The sequence below is a fragment of the Marmota monax genome, unplaced genomic scaffold (genome assembly GCF_021218885.2).
Source record: "Marmota monax isolate L192 unplaced genomic scaffold, Marmota_monax_Labrador192_F-V1.1 WCK01_AAM20220418_F8-fsc00091, whole genome shotgun sequence".
Lineage (NCBI taxonomy): Eukaryota > Metazoa > Chordata > Mammalia > Rodentia > Sciuridae > Marmota > Marmota monax.
In genome coordinates this window covers 3061075-3069600 of record NW_026692434.1, presented here as the reverse complement: position 1 = coordinate 3069600, position 8526 = coordinate 3061075, and the positions used below count along the sequence as shown (strand labels likewise).

The 8526-nt window shown below is 35.7% G+C and overlaps 1 pseudogene; it reads left to right on the top strand.

The window, feature by feature from the left end:
- Positions 1–4353: 4353 nt before the first annotated feature.
- Positions 4354–7922, top strand: LOC124091821 (polyadenylate-binding protein 4-like; annotated as a pseudogene).
- Positions 7923–8526: the final 604 nt, after the last annotated feature.

Below are 8526 nucleotides of genomic sequence, written 5' to 3'. Positions count from 1 at the left end.
TGTCTAACTTCTATTCACTGTTCCACTGAACTTCTATTCTTGCCCTGCCTTGTTATGTGTTAGCATCCCCCTATCAGAGAAAACATTTGACCTTTAGTTTTGTTGCAATTGGCTTATTTCACATAGCATGATAGTCTCCAGATCTATTCATTCTTTTTATAGCTGAGAAATATTACACTGTGTTTATATACCCATTTTCTTTATTCATTCATCTGTTGAAGAGCATCTAGATTGGCTCCATAGCTTAGCTATTCTGAATTGAGTTGCTATAAACATTGATGTGGCTGCATCACTGTAGTATGCTGATTTTAAGTCCTTTGGGTATAAACTGAGGTGTGGGATAAATGGGTTAAATGGTACTTCCATTCCAGGTTTTCTGAGCAATCTTCATATTGCTTTACAGAGTAGTTGAACCAGTTTGCAGTCCCACCAACAATATATGGGAGTATCTATTCCCCCATATCCTTGCCAACATTTATTGTTGTTTGTATTCTTGATAATTGCCATTCTGATTGAAGTGAGATGAAATCTCAGTGTAGTTTTAATCTGCATGTCTCTAATTGTTAGAGATATTGAACATTTTTTAAAATATATTTGTTGACCATTTGTATTTTTTGTTCTGTGAAGTGCCTGTTCAGTTCCTTTGCCCATTTGTTGATTGGACTTTTTTTTGGGGGGGGGGTGTTTTTTGACTTTATATATCCTGGAGATTAATGCTCTGAGGTACAGGTGGCAGAGGTTTTTCTCCCATTCTGTAGGCTCTCTCTTCACGTTCTTGATTGTTTCCTTTGCTGTGAAAAAGCTTTTCAGTGTAATACCATCCTATTTATTGATTCTTGAGTTTACTTCTTGAACTTTGGGAGTCTTATTGAGGAAGTAGATTCCCAAGCTGACATGATAGAAATTTGAGCCTGCGTTTTCTTCTAGTGAGTGCAAAATCTTTGGTCTAATGACTAGGTCCTTGATCCACTTTGAATTGAGTTTTATGCACTGGTGATGTATTCATATACTAACATAGGATAGGGATAAAATTTCATTCTGATACACACGGATTTCCAGTTTCCCCAGCACCATTTATTAAAGAGGCTATCTTTTCTCCAATGTGCATTTACGGTGACTTTGTCTAGTATAAGATGACTGTATTTATGTGGGTTTGCCTCTGTGTCTTCTATTTTGTTCCATTGGTCTACATGTCTGCTTTGGTGCCAATATCATGCTGTTTTTGTAACTATAACTCTGTAGCATACTTTAAGCTCTGGTATTGTGATGTTCTTGCTTCACTTTCCTCACTAAAGAGTACTTTGGCTATTCTGGGCCTCATATTTTTCAAAATGAATTTTATGATGCTGTTTCTATTTCTATGAAAATGTCATTGGAATTTTAATAGGAATTAGATTGAGTCTGTCTAGTGCTTTTCGTAGTATGGTCATTTTGACAATATTAATTCTGCCTATATAAGAACATGAGAGATATTTACATCTTCTAAGGTCTTCTTCAATTTCTTTCTTTATTGTTCTATAGTTTTCATTGTAAAGTTCTTTCACTACTTTTGTTAGATTGATTCCCAAGTATTTTATTTTATTGACACTATTGTTAATGGGATAGTTGTCTTCTAAATATAGAATCACATTGTTGATAAATAGAGATAGTTTGAGTTCTTCTTTTCCTATACACATCCTTTTAATTTCTTTCTATTGCCTAATTGCTCTGGCTAGAGATTCAAGCACTATGTGGTAGAGAAGTGGTGAAAGAGGGAATACCTGTCTTGTTCTTGTTTTTACAGGGAACGCTTTCAGTTTTTCTCTATTTAGAATGATGTTAGCCTTGAGTTTAATGTATACAGTTTTTACAATGTGGCAATATGGTCCTACAATCCCTGGTTTTTATAGTGTTTTGAACATGAATGGATGCTATATTTTGTCAAATGCTTTTTATGAATCTGTTGAGATAATCTTGTGATTCTTGTCTTTAGATCTACTGATGTGGTGAATTATGTTTATTGATTTCTGTATGTTGAACCAATCTTGCATCCCTGGAATGAACCCCACTTGATTATGGTGCATTATCTTTTTAACATGTTTTTGTTGGTGATTTATCTAAGGCCTACTTAGAATCTACTAAAGTAAAAATTCTATGAGGAAAGGCTTGGGATATTTAGGTTTAAAAACCTTCTTGTTCTCTTTAAAGTTGAGTAACAATAATTTAAAATTCACCAAAGTTATTATTTACTGATTATCAAGTCTGTCCTGTGTACTCTCACCTCTTTTCCTTTGTTTGTGGTCCTCCATCATTCTAGAATACTCCTTCTTTAAAACCTCTACTTATTTAAGTATAACAATTCTTCAAGATCAAGCTAGGCCCATTGTATGTATTCCCAGTAAATGAATGATTTTTTTTGACAGTTCCTCAATTTCTCTAAGACAATTTTATCAATGTCAACAAGATTTATTGTTTTGAACTTAATGATTTCTAATGTAATATTTGCCTTCCAAATTGTAATTCTCGTTTTTACATCTTTCTTTGTATTTATCACAATCTAACATTTGTGTGCTTGTTGTTTTACCTTTGTACCATAATAAGGACCTTAAAAATTCAGAACTACCTCTATTCCTATTAATACCCTTAAGTGCTTCGAAACATGCCTACCATACAGGTGGTATTCAATAAATGACTGTTTCATTGAAATTATTTAGAATAAATAGATAGATACTTAATTTTTTACTATGATTTTGCATCCTGGATTGTGCCTTCTTGACCATAATAACTTAGGTATGCTTGATTTGTATTAAGAATGAATCTAAGATTCCTTCTAAAAAATGTGACAGTATTTATTAATAAAATATTATATTATGAACAGCATTTATTGTGATATAAACATTAAAAATGTGAACAGTGAGACATAGAAATCAGAATTCCATTAGATGTGACATTTTCTGGTCACTTCAGAAGCATTTTAATAGTTCCATGTGTTTATGACACTAGTAGCCCTTTAATTCACATACTTGATGAACTGTAATATTAATGTTATCTAAGAAAAAGGCTTTTTTTTAAAAAAGAAGTTAACACATAAGTTAATTACATTGAGTTCTGACATGCAGATATGCTAAAAGTTTATGCTTTATATTTGAGTATTTTAAAAACTATGTCTGAAATTTAGACTTCCAATAATATGTGGCAAGCCAGCCATGGCTGTGTGTGTGTAAAAATGAGCATGAGTACATGAGTGGACTGGAATGACATTGCCTCTCTGTTTGGGTCGGTGACCCATGTGTCCTTTTCGCTCGCTCTGCCTTTTGATCCCACACAGTACCTGAGATGGGCGTGGCCTTCCAAGATGTTAGTCAATCTGCTGACCATAAGACATCAAGAAGCTAGATTCAACCCCCTGAAACCTGACCCCCCTCATTGGGGTGGAACATTCTCGAGTGTGTTCCCCTCAATAAAAAGGGGCTTCAGAACATCCTTTTCCTCTTTTTTGTTTGCCTCCCTTGTGGGAGCTAGAGGAGAGGGGCCATCACTAAAGAATCCCAAGAAAAAGGTATTTTCTCTGTCTTGGGGTGATTATTTCATGTCAGCCCAGTTCACCTGGAGTGAGCCTGAATGACTTAGTTGTGTGACAGGACAATAATAGCCTATCCCTGGAGTTGAATATTTCTAGAAAAATGTGGGTATATTCTCTGATAATGAGTAAAGATTTTCATTAGATTAATTCAAGAAAGAATTAAATTATCTGTAGTTGGAAGCATGGTAGTTCAATAACAGAAAGAACTTAACATCAACATGCTATCTATAAAGTCAGAAATAAAAATGTTAGAAATAATGTTTGAAGAGGAAAGTATTTAGGCTCTTTATAGAAGATGAAAAGATTATTATCTTTCTCTCTGCATTAAATAGATCACAAGCACAATCCAGTTATGCCAGGTGTACAGATCTAAAGTAGAATTTATTAGGTAAAAATTACAAAAAAGAAGTAGTGGAGGCCACATAAACCATTGAACTCTCATTGTCCCATGGCTTATGCAGAAATAGTTTGCATGTACCAAGTCCAACCAAAACTCCTCTCCTCAACAATGTACATATTTATAGATTCTAGAAGCTTAGGAAACATCTATATGATCACATAACAGTGAAGTCCTGTTTGAATAAGTGGCCTTGTGAAGAAGGGGTAACTTTTGGAACCCTGTTTCTGTTATCAGCCGGCTCTTCAGCTCACTAACTCTGACCTGCAGACCTGCTCTCTGAGAAGCCAAGGAAGGAAGAGAAAATTCTTCTTTAAAACCATTCCATTGTGTATTCCATTAGTCCTCTTGAGTTTTAGGGATGCATTAAATCTAAGTATTTCCATCAGTTCAAATGACTCCAGCAAGTAATGTTTTCCACATTGTTCCTGGAGTGTGGCGTTTCCGCAGGAGGAAAGCATCATTTCAGATCCTACGTCAGACAGAAGTGCCAGCCATGATGAAGGAGCCCACTACACTTATCTCTATCACAGAAACTCTGGGCAAAATATTAAAGAAACTATGAACAGCATTATTGTAATAACTATGAACAGCATTTATTGTAAATAACAAGCAAATTAGGGAAGAAAACCAAAATTTGAAGAATGACTAGTATGTTGCAGATGAGTTTCCTCCCTCCCTTCCTTCTTCCTTTCTTCCCTTTCTTTCTTTTCTATTTTTGATCCAACTGGGCTGAGTCAGTAGATACTAAAAACTCTAAGAGAATCCCTCATTCCAACCAGAGGCTGAGAAAAACGGGTGTCTGTGCCAGTGAGGTGGCAGGGAGGATTCTTATTTCCTCTCTTCTCTTTTTTTTCCTCCAGCCCTTGAAAGGTCAGTGCTAGTTGCAGAACTGAACTGTAAACAGTTTGAAATCTACAGTGAAGAACTTATGTATGTGGTGATGGTGCAGGCAACTAAACCCCTGAATATTTGGATAGAAAAATCAGGAAAATGATGAAAAAGCCTTGCTACTAAATCAGCATTGCATACAAAATGAACCAGAACTTTATTAAAACAAACAAATTTTTAAAAAGTTAACATTAAAAAGTTAACAACTTTAATGGTACCCAAATAATGTTTAAATTATCCAGGATATAATGTAAAGTTACTTAACATACAAAAATATAATGAATTCTCAAGGGAAAAATTCAGCAATATGATTCAGATGATAAAACTCCAATATGATTCAGATGATAGAATTGTCAGACAAAATTTTACAGGAGCAGCTATAGCCATCCTCCTTGAGGTAAAGTTAAACCCTCTTGAAATGAATGGAAAACTAGACCTTTTGGGAAGATATAATTTTGTGAATGTTCTTTGCTTAGAAAGAAGGTATGTAGATTATGTTTATTGATTGTCATGTACTACATATGCCTATTAGGTCAAGTATGTTAAGTGCATCCTTAAAACTTCTGTATTTTTCAAGACATTGTTTGAATATTTTTTTTAAAAGTTTTTTTAGTTGTAGATGGACACAATACCTTTATTCATTTTTATGTGGTGCTGAGGATTGAACCCAGTGCCTCACGCATTCTAGGCAAGTGCTCTACCACTGAGCTACAGCCCCAACCCTAAGCTTCTATATCTTTATTGATAGTTTTGCCTGCCTTTTACAACAATTTGTGAGTGAGATTCAGTAATTGTAAATGTTCTCTATATCTCCTTGTGGCTCTGTGAATTTTTGATTTATAAATTTCAAACTCTTATTAAATGCATATAAATTTAATATTTGACATCTTGTTCAGAAGTTGAATATTAGCATTATGAAGTTATTCTTAACCCCTATTTTTATTAATATATTATTATTAATCACATTAAATATATAAAGGCATTCATCACTTAACAATGGGGATATATTCTGACGAATGTGCCATTAGGTGATTTCATCATTGTGACAACATTCTATAGTGTGCAAACTAGGATTGCTAAAATATCACTAGGTGGCGTAATTTTAAGATACTACCATTGTACATATGGTCTGCTGTTGACCAAAATGTTAGTAACACGTAACAAAACATGTAGTGCATGTTAGTACCTGTAGCAAAACATGCAGTGAATGACTGTACATAATAAACATTATACATGCTAAATATATAACTAGTTTTCTTTCATCTAGAGTCTACCTGTTCTAAGTTTGTTTATTCATTTTTCATTTTAAACTTATCTGTATCTTTAGTTTTTATATGTCTATTGTAAAAAGTATGCAATTAGAATTTAAAAATATAGTCTGACATACTTATTACTTCTCAAAGTCTTAAATTAATGCATATTTTTATTATCTGAAAATAATGCTAAGATCTTACATGTTAATTCCATTTATCTATATTTAATCCTTTCTCTAGCATAGTTGATAATATCTGTATGTTCACATATGTTCACATAGTTCCCATTGATTCAATGGGCAGTTTGTAGTTAAAAAACATTGTTTTGTAATTCTACATCTGTAATGATAATTACTTTTTAAGGAATGGGAACAAGATTAATACTCAAACCTCTCTGAGCTTACAAAATAAACTTTAAAAATCTTTCAAAGTTTTCTGTGTGTCACTTCCTATATCAGCTTCATTTTTTCACAACAGAGCAAACCCAAATTTCATGTTTATCATAACTTTGCTTTCCTGATAGCTTTACCACATATATGTTCCTAAACAATACATTGCATAATTTGTTCATTTTAAAATATCATATTGATAAGAGTTATGCCATATATATTCTTTAGTACCTTCCATTTTTGTTCGACATCAATTTCTGATATGTTTTCACAGTTATGAATACAGTAGTTTATCACCGTGTGTCCTATTACATTATATGAATGCTCTACTATTTATCTATGTAAGGGGGGAAAGCATTTGATAGACATTTGGGTTATTTCCATCATTTAGTAATTATTTTCAGAAAGTGCTGTTAATTGCCTACATCCATTTCTAGCAGCCAGCCAATGCTAAGTGGGCTTGGACAACATAAACTTTGATGTGATTAAGGGAAAGTCAATCTGTATTGTGTGGTGTCAGCGGGATCCCTCTTTGACAAAATCTGGTGTGGGAAGTGTCTTCATCAAGAACCTGTTCAAATCTATAGATAACAAGACACTTTATAATACTTTTTCTGCTTTGGGAACATTCTGTCCTGCAAGGTAAAATATAATGAAAAGAGCTTTAAGGGTTATGCCTTTGTCCACTTCAAGACCCAAGAGACTGTGACAAGGCCATAGAGAGGATGAATGGTATGCTCCTCAATGACCTCAAAGTTGTCTGTGTGCAAATTCAAGTCTCACAAAGAATGGGAAGGTGAGCTTGGAGCCAAAGCTAAGGAATTCACTTATGTTTACATCAAAAACTTTGGGGAAGAGTTAGATAATGAGAGTCTGAAAGAGATATTCAGCCAGTTTGGTAAGAACCTGAGTGTCAAGGTGATGAGAGATCCCAGTAGGAAATCCAAAGGCTTTGGCTTTGTGAGTTATGAAAAACACAAGCATGCCAATGAAGCAGTGGAAGACATGAATGGAAAAGAAATCAGTGGGAAAGCCACATCTGTAGGCTGTGCACAGAAGAAAGTAGAATGGCAGGCTGAATTAAAATGGAATTGAGGTGCTGAAACAGAAGAGAACTAGTGGATACTAGGGGATGAATCTACCTTGAGAACTTGGATGACACCACTGATGATGAGAAATTAAGGAAAAAGTCTTCTCCTTTTGGATCAATCACCAGTGCTAAGGTAATGCTGGAGGATGGAGGAAGCAAAGTGTTTGGCTTTGTCTACTTCTTATCTCCTGAAGAGGCAACCAAAGCAGTTACTGAAATGAATGAATGCATTATGGGCTCTGGGGGAGGAAAAGAGAAAGGCTCATCTGACCAACCAGTATATGCAGGGGTGGCTGGAATGAGAGCACTCCCTGCCAATGCTATCTTAAATCAGTTCTAGCCTGCAGCTGGTAGCTAATTTGAGCCAACAGTTCCTCAGGCTAAAGGAAGACCTCCATATTATACACCTAACCAGTTAGCACAGATAAGGCCTAATTCACACTGGCAGCAAGGTGGGAGACCTCAAGGCTTCCAAGGAATGCCAAATGCTATACACCAATCTGGACCTTGTCCAACTCTTCACCATCTGGCTCCAACTGGGTCTGAGTGCATGGACTGCTTTGCTATGGACTTCAGTGGGGCTGGGGCTTCCCAGCAAGGGCTGACAGCTGTCAGTCTGGAGCTGAGCCAAACCTTGCACCTTGTGCTGTCATTGTTGATGCTCCTCTGGCTGTGGCACCATACAAGTATGCCTCCAGCATCTGCAGCCCTCAGCCTTCCATGAAGCTTCTGCAGGCACCCCAACCTGCAGTCCATGTGCAGTAGCCAGAGCCCCTGAGGTGCTACATGTGCTGGAGTCCTTCTAGACTGTTTGCTCTAAGGTAAAAAACTATGGTGGTTCCTCAGGCTCATCATGCCAAGAAAGAAGCTGCCCAGAAAGTGGGCACCATTACTGGTGCTACCTCTTAGACAAGGAAAAACTAGTTCAAAAGCCTAATAACCCC